General features: G+C 48.3%; 1 protein-coding gene across 2 annotated transcripts in view; it reads left to right on the top strand.

Moving 5' to 3' along the window:
- The window catches only part of SMOX (spermine oxidase), an 81,979-nt gene that overhangs the window by 32,589 nt on the left and 26,457 nt on the right, over positions 1 to 22,933 (top strand). The gene's annotated exons all lie outside the window — the stretch shown is intronic.

Below are 22,933 nucleotides of genomic sequence, written 5' to 3'. Positions count from 1 at the left end.
GGAGGCGGCGGGGGGCGGCTTTAGCCCTGTTTTGGGGAGGCTGAGGGGAAGCAGGTTGGGGGCACGGAGCTCGGACAAGTGGCAGAGCATCCCTCAGAGCTGTCTTGTCTTGTCCTTCTTATTTTCTTTTTTTTTTTTCCCCCCGTGTGTTTATGTCAGCGGACAGCCTGCACGGGATTCGTGTCGCCGCGCGCCTCTGCTTTCCCTGCCTGGGCGTCTCGGGCGATGACACGCGAATAAAGGTTAAGTAGGAAAGGCACCGTAAGCTGACATCTCGGTGTAAATCACGAGCCACGAAGGCTCGCAGCCCGCTGGTGTGCGGTGTGCCTTGTTTACACGGAGCTGTTACGCTACCGGGGGCTTGGCAGTCCGGCCGGATCCGGTGTTTTCAGCCACATCCATTGACTTCTCGGGATCGCGCCGTCTTTCAGATCGCTGTGGTGGATCAGGAATTAGTCCCAGACACCCAGTAGCGAAATGCGTGAAGCCAGTTGTCACCAAACCTGACCTCAAAACAAAGCTTTTTAGCAATTTACATCCTTCATCCCGGCAATACAGCTGCTCCGCTTGATCCTTGCTGTCTTAGCACCCCAAAAAATCCTGCCCTTATTCTATAGGCACGCTGTCTCAAAGCCGGTTTAAAGTCCAATGTAAAGAGAGGGCTGAGGCCAGCTGTAATTGTCCAGCTATATTAGATGCAAACACAAGCTTTATGTAAAAGTGAAACCATATGTATCAGCTAATACACATCCACTTAGCGATCCTGCACAAACAGAGTTGTGTCCAGGGCTCTGTCCTCGGCTCACCCTGTTGATCCCTTTTCCCTTAGCCTGTACAACACAGTCCGGTTCCCGGAGTTACCAGACAAGTTTAGCGGAGGACACGGAATCAGCCTGCGAGTATTGCTGTCTTGTGTAAGAATGCAGTATGTTTTCAGTCTTTTACAAATGTTGCTTTATTGACTTACTGATAACATTTTGCTCTCCTAGGTCCTTTTCCCTTTTCAAATTGTTAGCTGAACACGAGCTAATCTTTTATGGCCCTCCTGTGGAACAGATGTGTGGTGTTTTTCAGTGAGTAGCAGGGTTCATAGTTTCAGCTGGTTTAGCCTCTAAAAAAGACAAGACTGATTTTTCCCTTGTCCCCCCTGTTCAGCCTTTTGTGGAGTGGGAAACAGATACAGACAAATACTGAGCTGGCAAAAAAAAAAAAAGGACAGTCTTTGGTCTGACTTAGTGCCTGGATCCAAATCATTGCATCGCTACTCACGTATTTACATGGGCATCTTCGGGTTTAGAGGAGCAACTAGCTGGCATTTTGGTCCAACTGTGTGTGGAAATTGCCTGGAGATCTGGGTCTTTAAGTCCCGAAAATGGCAGCTGATCTTGGGCACTGTTGTCTTTTATAGTCCTTCTCAACCCTTGGGCTCAGCAAAGCAGCTGCCCTCAAGCTGTACCGTTTTGTGCCACTCTTTCTTGAAATGGTGGGGTGTGTTGCTGGAGCACCACAAGCACACAGCATGTGTCCTGGGAGCCCCTGCCCTTGTCTCTCCTGCTGCTGAAAGCAGTCCTGGGTAGCCCTCTGTGTTTTTTTCCAAAAAATCTCTGCTGTGTCTTTCCCACCAAAATGTGTCAGAGAGCTGTCACAAGTTGACTGTGGAGGCTTTGTAACACATCTTTTCCTCTGGTGGGGGAATCTCAGACAACTTGGTGGGCATGAAGAAGCTGAGCTAGAGTTTGAAAAGCTACGTCCTCATAAGCAGAAGGATGCAGCTTACGGGCTCCCTACGGGACGCTTTGGTCTAAAAGGTATGGATCCTACTCTTAATACTGGTGTCCACCTCAGCCTCCACTGCTGGTAGCGTGATTTGGGGTTTTTGCTACATGTAGTAGGCTCCTGCCTTCGAAGTCTGGAGGGGTATTCCTACACGTAGTGTATTCCTGCTGCTTACTGTGAAAGTGGAGCAGCGTTTCCTTTAAACCCCGGGGACTGGGTTATATCGCTTCATGGGTTTTGCGACTGTCTTCCCACAGAAAAATAATCCCTTCTAATGAAATCTAAGACTCTCCATTTAATTTCCTGCTGGCCCAAACGAAGGTCTAAGGAGAATGGCAATGCTGACTTCTGAAGTATGTAGATTTACTTTGTATGATTGGGTTGTACTAAAAAGAAACAGAAATTATTTTCTCTGTGCCTTTGACAAGTATTAAACTACAGCCTGTTGTATTTCACAACTCTAACTGCTGTCTCCTTCTCTCAGTAACCATAATTAACAGACCAGAAAATGGAAAAATGTAGAAATACCCTTTCCCAGTGGCTACAAGCATCAGTCCTGTCTAGAAGTTAATGAAGTCAAGTCTATGAAAATTAAATAACTGAGTTGTTTGCTTCTGTTGGTAAGCTAAAAAGTTGTGTCAGAGTGGTAAATAACGAAGAAGTAGAAAGACTACCTCTTGGAAATGAAGCGGGTGGCGATGAATTTGAACTCTTTGTTCTCAAGAGAGTGGCTAAACCGTCTGGCTTAAGGATCTGTCCTGCTCTGCGTTGGTGCAGAAATGCATCCGTAGCACAGCAGTAGGGTGGGAGGGTGGCAGTAACCCACCGCGTAGTCCCCTGGCGGCTGGTGAGCGAGGCGGGAGCTGGTTTTTGAACCCCCTTGCACAGTCAGTGTGCTGGCTGCTCTGTAATGAGGGGGTAGAAGCACAGCCGCAAATCAACGAACGCAACCGAGCCCTTGTGTTGTGGGCCCCTAAGAGGTCAGCTGTCCGACGAGTGGCATCACAAAACGGCGTGCCGTTTCCACAGCACCTCGTCGTGTTCCTGCTGAGGGAGCGCGAAAGTTCTGAGTCGCTTCGATGATGCACCCGGTTATCCTCTGCCCTTGTCGAGGAGTTGGCTTCGACGCATCCAGGTATTTATTCCTTGCTCTGCGCAGAGGGCACGCCGGGGTGCGCGCAGCGATACCGCTCGAGTTTGTGCCGGTCTCCATGGCGATGGGTTACAAATCCTCGCTTTCTGAAATCTGATGTTCCTGTGGTTTCTTTTATTTTAAGAATAAATTCCAGAAATACTGTGGGTGGGAATACGAGCTACTTAGAAAAATCAAACTTCCTGGTGGCTCGGCTGAGCACCAGCGCACCACGTGCGTTGCGGTGTCTGGAGCGCGTGTTGATGCAGTGCGGCTGTTCCACGGCGCGAGTGGCTCTGCTCTGAAAAGTGGCTCTGTAAGAACCCGAGCTTGAGGTCCTCTGTTTGTGGCTCACTTGTGAACGTACTTTGGGGAGCCCGTGTGGTTCAGCTCCTCCCTGTACCTTCCGAGGTTCCACTGCCACCTGTAATGAAGCCTCTTGAGGTTTAACCTGACACATGCAATTGTCTTTCCTGGAGCAGGGTATCGCCAGCGCGGTTTTAGCAGTCTCGTTCTTCAGCTGTGCGGGGCGCGTGCTTTTTTTAAGGAGTTCATGGCAACGTCCTTCACCTTCACCTGACCAGAGCACACCCGTCACATCGCCAAAACGCCCAGCTGTGCCACCAGGGTTTGGCTGTATTCTCTGGTCGTGCTTTGGGAAGAAAAGGCGTCGGGTACCTGAGCCAGCACTCGTGAGGAGCCCAAGGGTAGGATTTGGGCTGCAGGCTGGAGGGACAGTGCAGGTGGGGGGGGCAGCGCTTTGCTGCCCACCCTGGCTGCAGTGAACGCAGCAGGCAGGGGTTTTGCAACAACCTGTTTGCAGGATGCAGCTGGCACTAACGTGCCGCAGAGCTTTGCTTTGGCAGATGCATGGTATGTGTAGAACCAGGGAAACACAGAGTATCCTGAGTTGGAAGGGGCCCGCAAGGATCATTGAGTCCAGTGCCTAATGTATCGGTGACTTTTTTTTTCTCTGGAAGTCTTTAAATTCAGTGGATTTTAAAAAAAGTGGTGCTTCTTTGGCGAATTTTAATTAAGCCTCGTGGTTTAAGTGCAGTTCTGTCTTTTCGGGGCCGCTGGAGTTTTTATTTTGTGACTTCTTCAGGCCAGAGACGTGGAGGTTGTAAGCATGGAAGCAGCGGGGAGTTCTGGCACTGGGGAAGGTTGCCGTGAAGGTGGTGAGATGAGCACATCACCGGGAACGAACAGCGAGAGGGGATCAAAACAGCCCTCCCTGCTCTTCACGCCGGAGTTTGATCCCCGAGCTGTTTCAGAGTGGTTCTCTGCAACTGCGCCGCTCTTTAAGATTTTCTGCAAGTCTCGGGGAAACAACACGCCTATTGTTAGAGCTCTCAGATCGCTCCAAATTATGGCGTCTGGGAACTTGCCGGGTCTGAGCGAAGCAGACTTTGCAGCCCTGGAGTAGGGATTTACACAGAGCTTTGGCTGTCACACGCTCCATCTTCAGAGCCTTTGCCCCCATCGTCCTCGCAGGCGATTTGTACCTCACTTTTGGGAGCAGGAGGTCAGAGGGAGAGAGCTGGAGGCCACGGAGCAGGTCGGTGGCAGGATGGAGGCTGCAGTAAGGCAGGCAGATTCGCAGCGGTGGGAAGTCCAGAGAGCTGAACTGACGTAAATAAAGCTGATTCCAGGAGTCTTCGGTTTAAAAAAAAAACAAACATTTATTTAATAGGTCTTGAAAGAACTGCAAAGTCTTTATAATGGCTTGAAACTTCCGTTAAAATCTGTTTTTTAAACCCACTGAACTCAAAGGCAGGAACTCTACCTTTTAAGAAGTCAGAAAATGTTTGTTCTCCCGGCTGATGAAATAGAGAGGTAGATCAGTTCTGAACAATGGGTAGTTATTTATTCTTTTCTTCATAGCTCATTATTCAGCATAATGGTGGATTTTTTTTTTTTTTAAGTGTGCTCTCCAGATTTAGCTGAATGGCATTTAACAGCGTAGGTTGCTGGCATGCTTGGAATGACTCAAATATTGGACAGGATATGATGATGTTTGCACACTTTGAGGAGAGAAAAGGAAAAAAAGCTTTGGTTTGGATCATTTCCGTTGTGAAGTATCTACTCAGGCTACCTTGTAGCTCAAGTATCCAGAAAACACCTTGCTCTAAGCTAGGCAGGGAGTCCTGGCCTGTCCCTAAGCTGGCTGTTGCATACAAAGGAGTGTTTGCCTTTCTATTATAATACCTCTCTTCAGTTTAATTCATTTTGCAGGGCAGGTGGGGAATGCTGGAGTACCAGGCTTTTTCTCCAGATCTCGTACAGGTGTAAATTCCTAATGTTGCTGCTGGACACACGGACGTTTATTCTGAAGCGGGATTTAAAATTCTTCTGTCCCACGGGCGTGCGTGTTCCAGGATGTAGGTGTAACCTCTTGCTTTGATCTCCTATCTTCTTCTAACAGGATTTTCTTTTTTGGACTCGGTCGCAGTTGTGGTCCCAGAGGACCCTGCCAGGAAGACGTGCATCATTAAAGTGTCTGCTGAGCCTTTGGTTGAACTCCTGACAACCACGGATCCAAAAAGTTGCTGGAAGGAGCCCTATTTTGCAAGACACTGGAACTTGAGCAGTGAAACTGCACCGAGATATTTTCACTGCGCTGTCCTATCTCTGTCTGCTTATTTCCTCTCTTGCACAAGTGCTCTCCACCCCCATCAGGGCACAGTCTCACAGCTGGCTTACAGAAATTGAAGGCTGGTGAAGGGCTTGGTCCTCTTCTTGCTTGCCTGCTGCTGTGGCCGTGGACGAGAGATCCTGAGCAGGGAGCCCACCCCACTGACAAAGCCTTGTACCCCCCCCCGCCTCGCTGCTGAAGCTGATAGCTCCAGCTCTAACCCTGAGATAAAGGTCAGTGCTTTGGGGCTTGCAGTTTACAGTCTGCTGCTCGGATTGTCTGATCTCACAGAACACTACGTGCCATTAATTAACGCTTGCAGAAACACGCTGCTTCCAGTAATGCAGCAGACTAAATTAAACGTCTCTTTCGTAGTCGCGGGGAGCTCGCACCATTGCTCCGGTTGTACAACAGCGTCTGGTGCCTCTGCGTGGACTTTGAAGAGAACCTGTGTGTGTGACAAGGGGGCTTTGGAGCACGGGGTCATTGCTCTTTTTGTCCCCTGATTCCCTCGGGGTGGGATCCATGTGCAGCGGGGCAGGATGCTGGGAGGGGATCTGGAGTTTTGGTGGGAGCACGGCGTAAAATCAGCTTTGCTCTCAATGGCTGGCTGCTGGGCTTAGCTGGTAGGAAGCACCGGAGGTCGTAGATCTTGGGGATGACCGAAAGGATTGCAGGTGGGATTTCTCATACCAGGCTCCCAGCCGAGCACAGGGACTGGCAGTGCTGGAGGGGAGAGGAGTCTGTAACGCTAAGCAGGTGAGCTGCGAGGTTTTTTTGTTGTTAGAAGCACAGACATTTTGCTCCGAGCTTCCCGAAACATGAAAGGGATCCGATCCTGAAGATAATTGTGAAAATAGTCCAGAAGAAGAGGAGGAACAGCAGAATGGCCTAAGGAAAAAAAAAAAAAAGAGTCCTCCTCTGACTGCAGGGTGAAGTGTGAAGGAGGCAAAACGGGAGGAAAAAATGCAGATGGGCTCGTGTTAACAAGTGTCCCCGTGCTGTGAGATGCGGGAGAGGCACTCAGCTGTGACCTGTCTCACTGGGAGGGCTGTGCTGGGCAGCTCCTCTGCACACACGTGTCCTGTAGGACGCGGTGGCGTGTGCGATCTCCGTGCCGTTCCTCCAGGAACGGAGCGAGAGGCGAGCACGTGGGAACGGGCAGCTGCGGCTCGCAGCACCTCCTGGCATGTCTCTGACATACGCGACGGGGATGTTATGAAATATTCGGAAAGCTCTCGTGCTCTGGGGCTGCTGCTGCTATGTGCTGCTGTCGTATTTCTGGTACGAGCAAAGAGCAGCAGGGCCGGAAGGGCCCTTAATAAATTGTCTAATCTGACCTTCTGCCCCAGGGCTGGGTCACATCTATCTAAACTTTCCCAGCAGATGTTTGTCCAACACAGTTCTTAAAAGCCTCCGGTGATGGACTTTCCCCATCCTCCCTGGGTGATCCTGTAAAGTCCTTCATTGTTCTTGCCATTACCGAGATTTTCCTAGTTTCTGCTTCTTCGTGCAGCAGTTGAAAATCGCTGACCTTTTGTTATTGCCCTTTTGTTTTTGTACAGCGAGCGTTGCTCAGCGCCCTCCTTGCAGATTTGTGGCTGGGCCGTGGCTGCAGCTTGCCTGCAGTGCTGCATCTGGCACCTGCCAGACACACGTGGCTCTCGCATGCAGACTTCGGGGCACGATGGATTCCTCCGTTTTCGTTCTGGCAGCTGCACAGATAACGTGTTTTGTCCCGAAAGGTTTCCTTAGGGGTTTACGTCTCTCCACCCACTGTAACAACAGGGCGCATGCTTTTCTAGCACGTCTTTTCCCCAGGGAAAAGATCCCTGGGATGTTCACCAGCTGTCCCAGAACAGCGCCTCTCCATCGGAGGGTGAAGGTCCTTGCCAGCTGCTATCGCCAAGGCTTTCCCCACGATGAGCTGGGTTGCAGTTTGGGCAACGGGGCTCTCCCGATCTGACCTCCCCGCTCTAGTTCGCGAGTGACCTTCTGTGCTCGCACCCTGCCGCGGTTACACACCGTACATCTGATCTGCAGGTACTGTCTCTTTCTTTCTGTGAAGGTTATTCTTGCATTCGCAGAACTGTTTAAGTGTGGCTCTGCAGATTGTTCTGAGAGGAGAGGTAATACTCGAACGTAAAGCAGGGCAGAAAATACAGTGGATAAGCGTTAGGAACATTCCTTACAAAGGAAAGCTGGGTAACGTCAGCCAGGATTAAAGGAGCGATCAGACATTTGCCTGAAAGTTGCTTGATAATTATAATTTTAGGGAAATGATTCCAAATGGCTGTTGTGTGACAGAGCCAGGTATTTTGGTCCTTCTGGGTGAAGTGAGTTTGGGTCTTGCTGCTTACAGGTGGGCAGATGTCGACAAAACACTGGAGTTTGTATTCCCTGGCCTTGCTGTACACCACAGCGGCATTTATCTTGTCAGGTTTTATAGGGTTTATTTTTCAGGATACTCAGAGGAAGGTAGTGGTTTCATTTGAACTGTGTTAAACTGCTTCACTTTGTGGAGCGCTTCACTTTTGGGACGGAACAAATAACTTGCCCGTGTGTATGGGTGCAGGCATTTTCTCTAGATCCTTTAACACCTCTTACACTTTTCAGTGGGAGAGAGGAGGAAGCATGTAAAAAAGGTATGTCTACATACAGAGAGCCTTCGTCCTGAGACACCTGAAGATGCTAACACCAAAATGAAGGCTGGCTGGGGCAGGTCTGAAATCCCTCTTGGCATCAACTTATGTTTATTGCAGTAGAAAGAGCAGGTAAGGAGGAGTAGTCTTGATTTTTTTCTTTGTTTAAACCATCAGTACGTACCTTTTTTGAACTCCCCCCTGTTTTCTTGCAGAGCTTTTGTACAATAGCTCGTGTAATGTGATTCTCCAGTGTCTCTTGTTCTGTTTCAAATAGCAGTGATAGCTCTAGTGTTTTCTTTCCTACTCTTTTTCTCCCTTAATTACAGATAAAGAGAACTTCAATCATGTGGAAAGTGTTTTATTAACAGCTTTTGAGTCTAAAGTACTTGTTAACACTGAGCAGGTGTACGGTGCTGTAGGCTGTTGTGCAAAATCCCATGCTTAGCGTTTCTTCATAAGGATTTTTTAGAGTTTTAGAATAATGTTCTTGGGGAGTGCAACTAAATTTGATGGTGCCCCAGACGCAGGCTCCTTGGTGCCACTTCCCTGAGCTCCTGCCTATGGCCGTTTCCAATACAGAGCAATATGGGGCTGGCTTTCATTGCTGCAGGGACACACTGCTGGTTCCCGTTCACCTTACTGTCCGCCAGGATCCCCACGTGCTTTTCTGAAGAGCCAGTACGTTCCCAGTTGTGTTGAGAATGGGTTTGCTCTGTCTCAGCTGCAGGACTGCACGTTTGTATTTCTCAGCTCCGTAAGGTTTCCTTCAACCCCTTTCTCCAGCTTGCTGGGCAGTCCTGCCCTCCTGTGTATTGACCGCTCCCTCCAGGATGGTATTGTCCCTTTGAGCTCAGTTCTCCAACCAAATTTTAACCACCTTGTATTCCACCCGTACCGCCTGTATCTTCGCATTTGTGGGGACAGGTTAAGTGTCTCTAGGACAGTCAGTCTTCTCAAGATCAGCTAAAGAGAGAATTATTAAAAAAAAAAAAAAGTGGAAAAGTTGTGTTCAGATTAACCTATGTGGGACTTTTCTATGTAGGAAGGGTGCTGGAAGAAAAGGGGCGTAAAGTGAAAGCATATGGGAATCTTAGAAATACTTCTTGATCTCTTTTTCTTCGTTGATAAGCCAGTGGTCTCTTGTTATTTCCATCTTCATTGATGGCCTGTGGCTTGTTTTTAAGTAGTGATTAAAACCAGAGTGTCCAACGCAGAAGAGATAAACTGAATTTTTCCTGCTGGATGTTGGAAGAAGGAGGCTTCCTTCAGACTGTGACCTGCCTGCTTGCCTGGGCTGGTCTGTTCTCTAGAACATACCTGGCTTAAATGGATCCAGCTTTGTCTCATACCTGGTATTTTTTAATTTCTGTGACTTTTTGATGTCCTCCCCAAGATGCTCTCCAATCTGCTTTAAAAAACCAACAAACGCATTAGTTGCACAGCAGTGAGCAAGTAAGGGCAAAACCATGCAAGGCAGAGCTAACTGGATCATCAGAGCTAACTGGATCATCAGAGCTAACTGGATCATTTCATGGATCATCACTGCAGGCTGAAGGTTGCCTTAATGCAGCTGTGAAACCTTGTTGAACCTCACAGTTACACTGTGACCCTCTGAAACTGCAGAGCCTTTTCTGGAGTTTTGCTACCTAAGAAGTTGCTCCCCCTTTTTGCATTTGTACCTGTGATTTCTCTTAAGCATTTCCTCTTGTTGATGTTGGACCCGTGTGTCAAGAGCGTTTGGAAATCTGAACTTGTAAGCCATAATGCTTGCAGATCCTCCCAGCTCTGAATCATCTCTTGGTTTTATGTCCATACATTCCAGTCTATCAACCCAATTGGTAATGAAAATATTGCACAGCTCTTATGCCTGGCTGGGCCCGCTTTCCAGTGCCCTCTCAGTTAGATATGAAACCCTTGATAATTACGCTCTGAGAGCTATGTTGTCAAGCAGCCATTTTATCATGATTACATCTAGTTCATGTTTTCTTAGCTGGATCTTTCGGGAATGTCATGTGGAACGGTGTCAGAGTTAATAAAGATTGCGTATCCGAATATCCTTATCGCTTCTGCACAGGCATACAATTTTTTCCTGCTGATGTATATATCCTTTATTATTCCATAGATTTCGGAAGATAAAAGGGGCCTTACAGGTGATGAGATTTGCCCTTGTCCCCACTAAAAGCTGAAATGTGTGAGCCATGCCAGATTTATCAGGACTTTCATAACGGGACAGTTGCCATATGACAGCTCCAGGAGATCAAGAGGAAACAATCGTGATGTGTTTATGGGTCCCAAACAAAATAAAACAATTACCTGAATCCAGCCTTCAAAGCAGCCTTTGAACGAATCCCAACCCTCTTTCTGCAAGGGCTGGAAAAATAAAGAACGTGTCTAATCTGTACCAGCTATCAGCCAACTGTTATCTGTGCCTACGTGCTGTTACTCAGATCTCGTTAGCCGTCTAATTGGATAATAGGCAGTACACTTCACAACTACATAAGTATATTAAACTTAATCTGCTTTGGAGCTGGGAGGGGAAGATATGCTCGGTGACAAATGGACACAAGAGGCTGGACAGGGGTGGAAATGTGGCTCTCTGTCCCCATCACTTCGTTTTTGGGAACTTTATGGGGCAGAGGCTCTGTGGTTTTAGCCTTTACATTAATATTTGAGTCCCAGAGCAGAGCTGCAACACTTTCAAACTTTGCCCACGTTAGCTGGGCAGCTTCACTTTTAAAAGCACGGTTGCTCTAGCTGTTAAATCCCTTTCAGAGGTGTCTTTTAATAACACATGAAGGATGATTTCATCTCTGGTTTTAAATCCAACATGCCGTAACAGAGACGCATCCTATGCATGCGTGGCACATCTGGGCTTTGCAGCAGGTTCCTCGTCCTAAAGCTTATTCCGGCATTTGAAGGTGATGCAGAGTTGACAGAAAGCTTTCATGGGGGTTGGCATGCCCAGCTCTACAAATAGAAGAGAAAACTGTTATTATGGAAATACTCTTCCCTTTCCTTCCTGAGAAGGTGCAGTTACTGCCTTTACCTGCTTTAAAACTTCTGAAGTGGATTGACTCTTTTCAAAGGCATAACTAAAACAGTCCGACTCTTGTAAAAGATGCGTGTTTATATTTTCCCAGCAGCTAGCTTATTTATTGAAGGACATGCGGATATGAGCACATTTCATCAGTTGTCACCACCTATTCCATATTCCCAGGAGAAGGTATTTGCAAGGGACATGTCAGGGTACAGAAGACGCGTCTACCAAGGGGATCTTTATCTCAAGGGACTGGGAAAACGACTGTGTGAAACATGCACTGTGCAAATGTTTTCTGGCTTCCCTTGGGATGGATCGAGAGTTTTGACACAAGGCTTAAGTTAAGCCCAGCTTCTGTCCCTGTATCTTGAGTGAGGTGCCTGGGGCTTTTCATTTATAGCCTGCTTACCTCATCGAAGAAGTATCTTCAGCTTCTCATGCTGTCCAACAGCCGTCGGTAGTAGGCAGAAAAGATGGCAGTAGGCCTCTTTGTCTTGAGCAAAGCTAAACCCTGTGAAGTGTGTTTATCACCTAGCAGCTCAGTCACCAGCTGGGCCGAGTAGCTTGTGGTTCATTTATCTGAGGAGTCTGGAGGACTCTGTGATGCTTTCTGTCTTGACATCCGTGTTGTTTTTGGCCGGCAAGAGTTACGAGTTCAGCACTTATCAGCGTGAGGAAACTGCTCCCCTGTCAAGTAGGATGTGAATTCAGAGCATGCTGGCTATCCTGTGGAAAATGTTATTACATAACAAAAACCGTAAATTGCCTTTATTTTGGATGAAGGGAAACGATTGTACAGTAGTTGCTCCAGTCCATTTCTGTGTAGGCAGCCTCCCAAGCCACCAATTTTTTTTTGGATGAACGAGGGAATAGCTGTTGAATGCAGAAGTGTTTGATAGTTATCCACACCTGATTTAGTGCCTGAATTAAGAGCGTGGTCAGCAGGGAATTTTTTTTTCTTTTCTTTTTTTCCAGAGTGTAATTCACATCCTAGCATCTTAATTGCTTGGAGAGGCTCCAGAGACAGTCCAGGTCCTTGCTTTCACCCCGTAGAAACCTAGCCTCCTAGCCGAGGCACTGATGGTAGGTAGCTACAGCTAACTGTTCCCTTCTGTTGCTGCATGCCAGCTTTCAGGCTGAGGCATCGAGAAGAAGTGAGTTAGGGTGGTCTGTTGGAGGTGGTCTCCCCAAAGTGTTAAACGAGGTGAAGGCTGCACACTTGGGATAACAACATACACTGATAATCCCTTTCTTCCCCATCCTGACCTGCTGTGCGCTGCAGTAAACTCCCATTCCCAATCCATCACCAACGTTGAGTTGGGCTTGACGTCAACCTTCACTTATTAAAGGGTGGAGAATGTTCTGTCGTATGCACTTGATAAGGGAATTCCGAAATGAAGCTGGATATTAAGTTGTCAATGACCTTCTTTTCCCTTTAGCTTTAGGTGGAAAAAAATTAATGGCGTAGGCTGTTTTCCTCGTCCTGTGTGGGCAGTATCTCGACATGCCCTGCACTTTCAGAGCTGTTTCTCAAGACCAAAACAACCCTTTTGGCGGTCCTGCCTGCTGCAGTTCAAGCCCACGTGCAGTAACTTGTCCATCAACCTGCTCGGATGGTCATTAGTGTCTTCTGTACAAAACGTCTTAGAACCTAAACCGGACACGCAACTGTGTGTGCTTCCAAGGAGATGAGGTGGTGAGGTTTGTGATGCGTCTTAATTCTTGGGGGGGGATTCATCTCACAGCCGTGGCTGAGCGTAGACGAGCTGTCCTCCTGTTGCAGAGGGCTCCACGAGGTCTTCGTTAGGCCCTTCGGCACTATTTTAAATTGCCTGAGCCTAGGTCATCGAACGTCTTGTGTCTAGAGTCAAGGCCTGGGCTGTGACGGACAGGTCCTTGGAAAGCTGTGCAAAGATCCTCCTGTCCCTCAAAAACAGCGGCCTCGATTTCAGAAAGGGACATTGTGAGCGAGGAGAACAACTTTCAGATCACATGTACCCAGCAAGTACTTTTCTTTCGATAGGAAGACTTGTTGGAGAATGTTAATTGAGTCCCTTTTTAAATGAAGGAGCCTTTGCTTCCTTCCCAAGTTTTCAAAACAAATTTTCCAAATACAGAGCCTATGTTTCATTCAAGTGTAAATCCTTTCTCTTTAACCTGGAAGTTATCCCAGAAAAAAAAACACATCCATTCAGTGCAAGACAGACCATCATGGTTGCGGTGGAAAAAATGAAGTGGATCAAATTGTCCAAACAGGAAGGCAATTAAGAAAAGACTTTGCTCAGTGAGTTTAAATGGTCTTCCTACAAACTCGACTTTATATCTCGGTTGCTTTTGAAGCACAGCACAATAGCTGAAGTGTCTGCTAAATATAGAAATGACAATTTTTTCTTGCCAACCTGCCTGCCTATCTGGAGGCTGTATGTGTTTCAGCATGTAGTTATGGGATGGATGCGAGAAGTGATTTGAAATCCATTGGCTTGTTATCTGTTCTGACTTCCACGTTGCTCAACAGTCCTGTTGGGTATCTAATACCTTACACTAATCCCTTTTCATTTGAGGGCGTTAATCGAAGTGCTTTTTTTGGCGCAGGTAGGTGCTAATGCTGTTCTACATACGCTGGAGTTGAAGTATGGAGAGGATGAAGCGTGACATGCTAAATGAAATGAGCTCCTGTCTAAAAACATTGAAATTTTACTATATTTTTAGCAGCTTATGGATAGGATTGTTATTCTGTTACCCCAGTTACACAGGAAGGCTGTGGAAGAACAGATCAAACACAAGTGTACCCGTTCCCGTTCTCTACTGTTTACCACATGACAAGTCTTCCTGCTCTGTGAAAACTCCTTTAGATCTAAAATATCTGTCTTTTTTTTCTCTGCCTGTGCTGTGTGATTTTTTTTCTTTCCGAGCAGTGCTTTATCTTAATTCTGTAAAGTGGTTTGGGACACGGTTTGCTGAAGAAGAGCCATACAACCCAAATCTCATTTTGTTTCAGTAAAATGTCTTGGTTGAAGAGGAAATGTTTTTGGATTCAGGTGTGTCAGGAGGAACGACAGGCGCCTTGCAGCAGGGATAATCCATCCGCTGTGTGCATCCCGTAGCAATTCAGGCTGCAGCTGCCTGCGGGGCATTTAGTAACCTCAAAGCACAGGAGCCCGTCTGGAAGAGGTGTTCTGTCGGAGTCTCCAGACAAAATTTCATCCTCGGGGTTTGTTTGCGGCAAGGTGCAAACAAAGCCGAAGGGGTCAATGCTGTGTTTTCCTCTCCTCCCTCTCCCACCCCTCTTTTCCCCGTCTTTCACCAGCTGTTTCTACAGCAGGGATACGAGACGCAGCAGTCACTGACTTGCAGCGGGTGTCTCTGGGTGACCTGAATGCAGACAGTGTTTAGGAAGGAGAACGTCTGTGCTTTTGCACTGAAACATTAATAACATCAGAACATTTAAGCTGTCATATGCAAAACCCCCCGGTTCAAGGAGCACAGGGAAAGCACCTTCCATCTTCAAGGCGATTCTCCGGTGGGTGCAGTTCTCAGAAAGCCAGTTAGCCAGCCGTGACCCAGACGTCGTCAAGATCTAAGGACGCGCTTCCCAGCCTGATTTCCCCTGCCTTGGGGCTCCCGTCTGATGCGTGAGCGTGTCTGTGCAGAGAGCAGGATGGGGAAGGCTGCGCGTATCGCAGCGTGCTGGAGCCAGCCCTGCTCGTGCTCGCTGTCTCGGGGCTGGAGCGCAGTCGTTTGCATTTGACTTTTCAGCAAATTACAGCCTGGGAGAAGAAATCCCCTCAATACAGCTCCACCTGGAGAGGCACACATCTCCTGGACTCGCGTCAAGTCTCTTCCAGGCTGAATCCAGTCCAGTTACTGTGGGAGTAAATCAGCGCGGTGTTTGGCTTTTCTAATTCTGGTTCTCATCCCCTAGCGTTTCTGCTGCATTTGGTGATTTTCCCTGTGGCTTGAATGGTAAAGATGTGGTAACTGCTCGGGGATGGCTTGAAATCAAAGATTCAGTGTGGGTGTTGCTTTCAAATAGAGAATAAATGATGCTATTTAGAGAGCCGTGTTGCTATTTCAGGGCAGTTTGTTAGGTCTGGATTCTGAGAAGTGGTGAGAAAATATAATTGCTTTTGGGCTAGCGTGTCTCATATGGTGTGTCCTGAAATGATCCTCATGTACACATCGAGTTGGAACTGAGTACTGAGCCTGTCTGCATGCAGACTCCTTCCCCGTCTCACCCTCCTGTTACGCAGGATGGGAGGAGAAGGAGAAGATGCCTGTTGAAACTTTGCTCCCAAGCTTGCTGCAATGAGCTTAAAACACCAAACCACAAAGAATTCCCAAATGTAATAGGGACAGCAGTGTTTATTTGACTGAGACCCCATTGTGTTCTGAGTTGTGCAAACACGGGCATGTTTCCTATTTAATTAAGGCCGGTTTTATCAATTACGTTTCCCAAACAATTGCAGAGAGAAGGAGGGTAGCAGAGATAAGATCGCACGGTTACGCAGATGGGATGGGGTACAGCTCTTTTTGGCAGCTGGAATACGAGTTCTGCAGGAAACTGGTTTGCAGCATTGTTCTGATCCAGTATGCCAATGGTTTTAGCTTGTTACCTCTTTTTTTTCCCTGCAGTTTACTGCCTCTCTCGTCTTCCTTTTACAGTCTGAGCACCAAGCCTTGCTTTGACGGGAAGCGTAGCAGTGCAGATGCCGGCCAATTCCGAATGTCAGTGAGGAGCTGGAAACACGGGAAAGATTCCCAGCACTGGGGCAGCCAGAGCTTGGCAAGCTTGTGGGTCGGCATTGGTGCTCCAAGTTAACTTTGCACCAGAAATACAAGAGGCAGGCACGTGGTACAAGGCTGACCAGTTTGGGTCTGGTTGTTACTGGGCCTGGTTAGCTCAAGAGCTCTGTTCCTGAGCTGTTAACCCTCTGTGTCGGCCGAGGCCAACGTGGCCAAACTGCATCTCGCTGTGCTGGTTTAGGTATGCAGAAACACAACGATTTCTACCCCAGGTGCAAGAATTTGTGGCTGGGTCATGATTTTTATCGCCGGGGTTAAGGCAGGATTATCCCATTCACTGCAGCAGGTTAAATGCCTCTCAGGTGTCCCTATTTTCTCCAGCTTCTCCTGACGTGGTAGAAGAGTGTTCTGGCAGTATAAGCTCTCCCTGGTGGTGGAGCAGATGTTGTGGGATGTCTTCAAAGTTGGTGGACGCTTGTATTCATCTCCATGACCTCCCAAAATAAAGGACATGCTGGCGTGCCAGCAACGGCACAAGTTTCTGTCTTTGGGGGATTTCTGGAGCAGAGGATTTACTGGATTTGCTGTTGTGCAAGGAGCATGCCAAAGCTGTGCTCTCCGTCACTGCTCTGACACTCCGTTTAAGTGTCCTGTGCAATACTGTAGCCTCTGGCACACGAACCACAGCGTTGCAGTGTTGGGATCTCGTTAGCCGTGTGGGCAGGAGAAGCTCCACGGCCCGGACCGCGTGGCGCAGGGAAGTCATTGTCTCGGCAGCAGACGAGCTAACCGGCTCTGAGCGAGCAGAGAAGCTGCAATAAAGGGAGGAGAATGGCTCCCAGACCGCCCCCAAAGTTCTCAGCGAGCCTGACCGTAGCTGACCCATCCCTCCATCACAGTGTGCATTGCTGCGTGTTCCTGAAAGGCTTTGGGGTCCATTCTCAGACCGCTTCTCTGGGGTCACCTGGGGATGGAGACTGCCTCCTAGAATTTGCCCGGGAGCTTATGAAGCTGGAGGAAATCATCTACTTCTTAGTTTTCTCCCCACACTGTAGATGAAGATGCCGACCCACTGGCCAGGCTGCCTTCAACCAGGCTGCAGAGGAGCCTTTGAGGAGAAGGTCAAGATAGCCTGCTCCCTTCTCAGCGTCTCAGAGCTGGCTGAGCCTGCTGTAGTCCCACGGTGCCCTTGAGCCAGAGGAACAAGCCTGAGAATCAGCCACAGGCCAGCCAATTATTTTGATTTATTTTCTTTTCTTTTCCCTCAGACGAGAAGGGTTTGAAAAACACATAATGGTGCATTTTATCAGAGAGCTTTAAATGGTGTGATTCATTCCCCGTGTTCTTGGCATGACGCTCCTTGGTTGATTTTTTGGATATCCTCGCAGTTCTGTTCGTGCCAAGCACTGTATGGAAGTGCCCCGTGGCAGACAACCTGCTCTGCCCATATGCTAGCTTTAAAAAAAGCACCTCATAATAGGAAGTCTTTATATCACGCGCCAAGATGCTTTGGGCTTGTTAAATATATTTCGCTTGTCAACAACTATCCGATTGAAAAAGCAGCCTTGGTGCGAATCGCTTTTGAGCGAGTTCATTTGACTCAAGGGATATTTGCAAGCACTGAAACAAGTTGGATCACGGGGGTAAAAATACGCAGTGCTTTCCTGATCAAAACCACAATCCAGTGACCCTTTAAAAAAATATCTTTAACCTCTCCAAAGTGCAGAGATTTTCCCAGTTAGCAGATTTGCGATGACTTTGAGGAGCGGAGGAGGCTTGCCGGGGCAGGTGCTTCTGGAAGCCACTTGGTGTGTTACCAGGACGCTTGGTGCAGCTGATGCAAGCTGAACATCGATGTACAGGAGTATGGGTGCAACAAGACCAAACCTCCTGCCATCCTCCTTTGCCTGAAGTCGGTATTGCTCAGCGGGGTTCGCTGGCTGCAGCAGCGGGTTCCCCCCGGGCTCATTAATCACGCGCGGTGCCGTGTGCTCCTCAACAGGTTCGTTTGTAAAGCCAGCACCGGGGCTCCCAGTGGCACCGAGAGCTCTGCTCCCTGCCCGCTCCATCCTTGCTGGCTTCTTGTCGGAAATTGTCCGCCCAGCCCGCTCCCCTGCCAGCTCCGCAAGTCACCTCTGGCCTGGGAGTGATGGGAACGGGAGCTGGTGGCTCCTTGCAGTGCTTCTCTTTGTCTTGAATTATTACAGATTCTGTTCTGTGCACGTCTCCTGCTGTCCCTGGGCTGCCGGTCTGGTCATGCTGAGATTTGGACACTAGCTATTTGCGTCTTGTCTTGCAACACAGCTTCAAATTAGCTTTGTCTGCTCAGAAAATCAGGTGCCCAGTGCCTGTAAGCTAGCAAAAGGTCTTACCACAGAGCCTCTTTCACCATCTTTGCTGATTCAGAGATCATTTTAAAATGTCTGATTTGATGGTTCATTCTTTCTCCCCTACGTTTCTCCTGGATGATGGTGTTATGGTGAGAGGCTAAGGGGACAGCTGTCTTGGATCACATGGAAAATACTGTTTCACAGAACATTTTTATTGCTGGTGGTGAAGAACTTCAATGTTTCTGCTTCATTTCCAAGGCCAGCGGTGTAGGGCTATGAAGCGGTGCTGCTGTTGGAGCCTGCGGAAAGTCTGACGGCCTCAACCCTGACATCTAGCAGCTTTGGGCTGTTTCTCATTCATTGCTGGCGAGGTTGTTTTGCAGAGGTGGGTCAGGGTTATCATCCTAATATGACATGTGTGGGTGAAATGGCTTGCTGAAGGTCCCACAGACCATCAGGGGTCACACCAGGGGTAGGAGCCCATTGTTTGTGGGGCGTGTACTGAAGAAGCACAGCTTCTTCCCAGCTTGCGAAGAGGAATCATGGTAGTTCGGCCCCATTTCTGCCTGTCCTGTGGGGAGGCGATGTTTCTGGAAGTGAGGGGGTGTGTGAAGATAAAGCTTGCAGTTTTTTGTGAAAGGCTGCCTGCGTTCTTTGTGGGGAGGAAGGTGAGTGAAGTCAGCTCTCCATCACCAGGACCGGAGTGTAGAGGTGAGGCAGGCAGGGTAAAGGGGTTGCACTGATGCTGGAGGTGGTGGTGGAGGGACAGGGAGCTGCAGAGGAGGTGGAGGTGCTCAGGGAGAGGTGCTCGCTGTGGCTCACACGTCCCCGTGTGTCTGCAAGGCTCCCTGCTCCCCTTGGGCACCAAGAGGCGATGAGGAGCAAGGGGCTGAAGTCGCACTGATGGGAAAAACGGGGATGTTGGATCTGCGTCGCTTGTTCCAAGCACCGGAAAGTGCTGCTTGCAAGGAGCCAGTGTTGGTGGCAGCCCTGCTTGGAGCAGGAACCTGTTGGAGGCTGCTTCTGACCACCACTTGGGTGAGTTTCGGTGAGCTGCCGCTACAGTCTCCTCTGCCTGCCCACTCTTTGCAGCTGCCTGCGAAAGACAACAAAGAGCAGGACTGGTCTGGGGCTGAGCGACTCGTTCCAGCTACCCACATCCAGCCGGCAAACTTGTTTAGCCAAAAACCCCACGATGGACAAAGCCTGAGCGTGGGGATGCCGAGGAAACGCCGCTCCGCGGGCTGTTTCAGCCCAGCGGCGGGAGGTGGCTCTCCAGCGTGTTAACACGAATTAACCTTGATCTCACCGGTGCCGTCGGTGACACAGGTTTACGAGCTTGGGAAGCGCCCCGGTACGTACGTGGATGGCTGAGGACCATTCTCCTGCTCCTGCAGCTTCCCGGGTAGCTGAGTAAACGGGGTGTGCCCGCATCCGCTGCAGCAAGCCTCCTGTTGCGCCGCAGACGCAACCTTGCCGGGCTGGTGTTTGCACAACTGCCGCACAAAGGCGGTTTTTAACAGCAGCCTGCTTCGTGCACGCACGCATCCGAGTGACGTGGAGTGCTTAAGTTCAATTAATAATTCTCCTGCCTTCTGTTGAAAGGCTGCTCGTGCTTAACCCGTGCTGGTGTAAATGCTGAAAAGGATCGGGAGCGAGTTTGGCAGGCAACCTGCCGGCTTAAGAAAGAGCAGGGGGGGGAAAGAAGAAAGAGAAGGATCTCCCAGTTTGACATATTTACAGCCTGGAGAGCTTGGAAAGAGCATGCCGAAGTAACAGGCAGCAGGGATTAATGTGCTTGCTTCTGAGAAGGCTGATGAAAGGAGAAAAGAGGGAGAAGTTACAAAACGCCTGTTTGTTGTGCTGGGAGCCGAGGAGAGCACAGCTAGGGGCGACGGGCAGCGCTGAGGCCAGCACAAAAACCTCCTACCTCTTCTCTTCTCAGCCCCTCGATCTGCTCTGTCCTCACCTATGCCCAGTGGACAGCCGGGGTCTGAAGCCTGCAGAAGTGTTGCAGGAGATAAAAGCCCTCCAGCTAGAACAATCCCTCCAAGCACTTCTCCCTCAGCTTAAAAAGCGTCTCAGAGATAATAATTAATTTTTTTTTGGTTATTGCGGTTAATTAGGTGAAGGTTATGCACTTGCTCGATGCAAGTGGAGCTGCACTGTGCAATGAGTTAAGGGTTTAAATGCTGGCGTGGCTTTACATGTGCGAAATAAAATGCCATTCTGCTGCCAGTGCGTGAAGCTTTTGCATGCGGGCTCTCCTAGCAGCGCTTTCAGGTAACCGTTCTGGTGTGTGCACTTGATGAAATAGTAGAGATTATTACAGCTACTGGGAAAAAAAAATGAAATTCTGAAAATATTTGCTCTTTTTTTTTTTTTTTTAATTGTTTTCTAGTATTTCCCACATTGTAGGAGATGCAGTGCACTGGGTGCTCCATGTGACAGATGCTCACTCCTGGGTTGAACAGGAGTCACTGGAAGCCCCCCGTGTGTGCTCTGTCTCTACAATACCATGCTGCATGTGCTTACAGACATACAGTTGTGCACGACTGCAGGTTCCCGAGGTGCAAAGGCCAGAAAGTTTTGTCTTGAGCATCACTCCTGGCCTTCTCCATCATGGGGCAGGAGCACTCCCAACACCACAACCCTACATTCTGGTGGCACTGGGCCATAAATGTCTTTGTGAGATTTGATCCTGATTTAAAAGCTTCAAGCAATATCCTCTCTGTCTTCAGTGGAAAGTGTTTCAACAGCTGATTACTGTCACTATTAAAAATAGACATCTTATTTCTGTTCTGAATTTGTCTGGCTTCTGCTCTTTGTTGCTCAATCCTGCTTTGTCTCTGGATTAAATTAGTCTTTTGGTGTCAAGTATTCTCTGTTTGTAAACACTTTCAGACTGTGATCAGAGAACCTGCATTATAAACACGTGTGTATGTCGTGCCCCTTCATGTGTTGATGGTATCCTGAATAGCTGCAATTCAAAGAATAATAAAATAATAGGTTTTTTTTTTTTCCTTTTGTTTCCATTTAGTCTTTCAAATGAAATTAGGTCCTGTCTTTTTTTATCCGAGCTCCTTTCAAACAAGCACAATGCCGTTGTTTAGGTTTCTGATTAAGGACGGCGCTTAATTCCCAGCAAATAAAAACCCAGTGGGAATAGAGTGCTCCTTCTGTTTATGCTGGAGCTGCTTGGGCTGTGTGGTCAGCGGGGAATTGGTGTTGATGGGGCATTTCTCGCTCTCCAGGCTGGCTGTAGCTGCTAATATGAAGACTGTCAATTCAGCATTCTGCAGTGGGATGGAAAGTTCAGATATTGTGGTTAAGAAGGAAAACCAGGTCCTCGTGCAGGTGCCTCAGGATAGGATGTGAGTAGTCGCTGGTTGCCTGTTTTGGACGTGCAGTTCCTCTTAACCTTATTTTAGCCGTCTGAAGCTAGGTCTAGGTCAGTAAGCGTGGTCGTGGCAATCGGAGGTGACGTGTTGAGTGAAAGAAGTGGTGCCGAGGTCCTCGTGTCTACCCTGTGCGTGTCCCTGGAGGTTTCACTCCAAAGCCAGCTCCTGATCCTAGCTAAACTTCTAACGGAAGAGGCCTCCGAAAGGTGAGGCAATTGCTTCAAATCGGTCTGCAAGCTTCTTTTCAGCTTCCCCATTGTGAGACAGATATGCCTAAATTCGGCAGGATGAATTACCCTTTGGTGGTTTCTCTTCCTCTCCATCAGCTGACAGGTCGCAGACAGCTGATGCAAGCTGACACCCAGGTAATGAAACGAGATGAGTCCCACCTCGGATGACCATCATCATCATCCACGGTATGCTGCAAGCTCACAGCTACAGCTTGTGGGTATAACACAACCTGCTGTGCAATACGAGGCAAAGTCTCAAGGAAGAGGAAGGTCTTTTTTTAGACCAGCCAATCCCAGTGAAAAAAAAAAAAAAAAGGCAAGGAAAAAAAAACAAAACAAAATACCACAAACTTTGGAGCACGCAAGCCTTGCTTTCAGTACGTTGCCTTCTGTCATCACAGCTACCACGACCGTATCTGGGTGAGCTAAGAATAGGAGATTTCCTTGAGAAATGTTTTTGTTTATTTTATTTTTGTATTTTTAAATTGTCTGAACCTCGGCGACCTTTTTTCTTAAGGATCCTGGAAGAATAGCCTGATCAGAGAGTATTGTTGTAGTAAGGAGGGCAGTTGGGAACAGCTGTGTTTCTCTGGCTTGTTCCAGGTGACCTGCAAGGTTTTGTTGACAAAATTGGAAAAGAAACCATGAAGTGGATAAACCTCTGAACTTTGTCATTTTTTGCTGCTGGATTAGAGGTAGAGAAGAGGAGCATGACATTTGCATCTATGATACTAGTGGGTTGCCGTTGTCTGTGGGTCCGTTGTAATGTAAGCAGGTAGCAGGCACCCTGTGCCAAAGGGGGATATATCCAGAATATCTCTATTAAAATGAGTTAAATTATTTGCAAATATTTGCAAAGATTTGTCTGCTGGGAAACAGCAGTTGAACTCAGGTTTTTCCTGGAAATGGAAATGTTTTTAGGGATTTTTTAAAGGGATTTTTTGGAAAGAAGTAACTGGGCAGTAGTGAGAAGAGCTGAATGAAGGGTGGTGGCACCTAAGGAG

This window comes from Anser brachyrhynchus (genome assembly GCF_964034855.1).
Source record: "Anser brachyrhynchus genome assembly, chromosome: 4".
Lineage (NCBI taxonomy): Eukaryota > Metazoa > Chordata > Aves > Anseriformes > Anatidae > Anser > Anser brachyrhynchus.
This window is presented reverse-complemented; position numbering and strand designations above follow the sequence as displayed.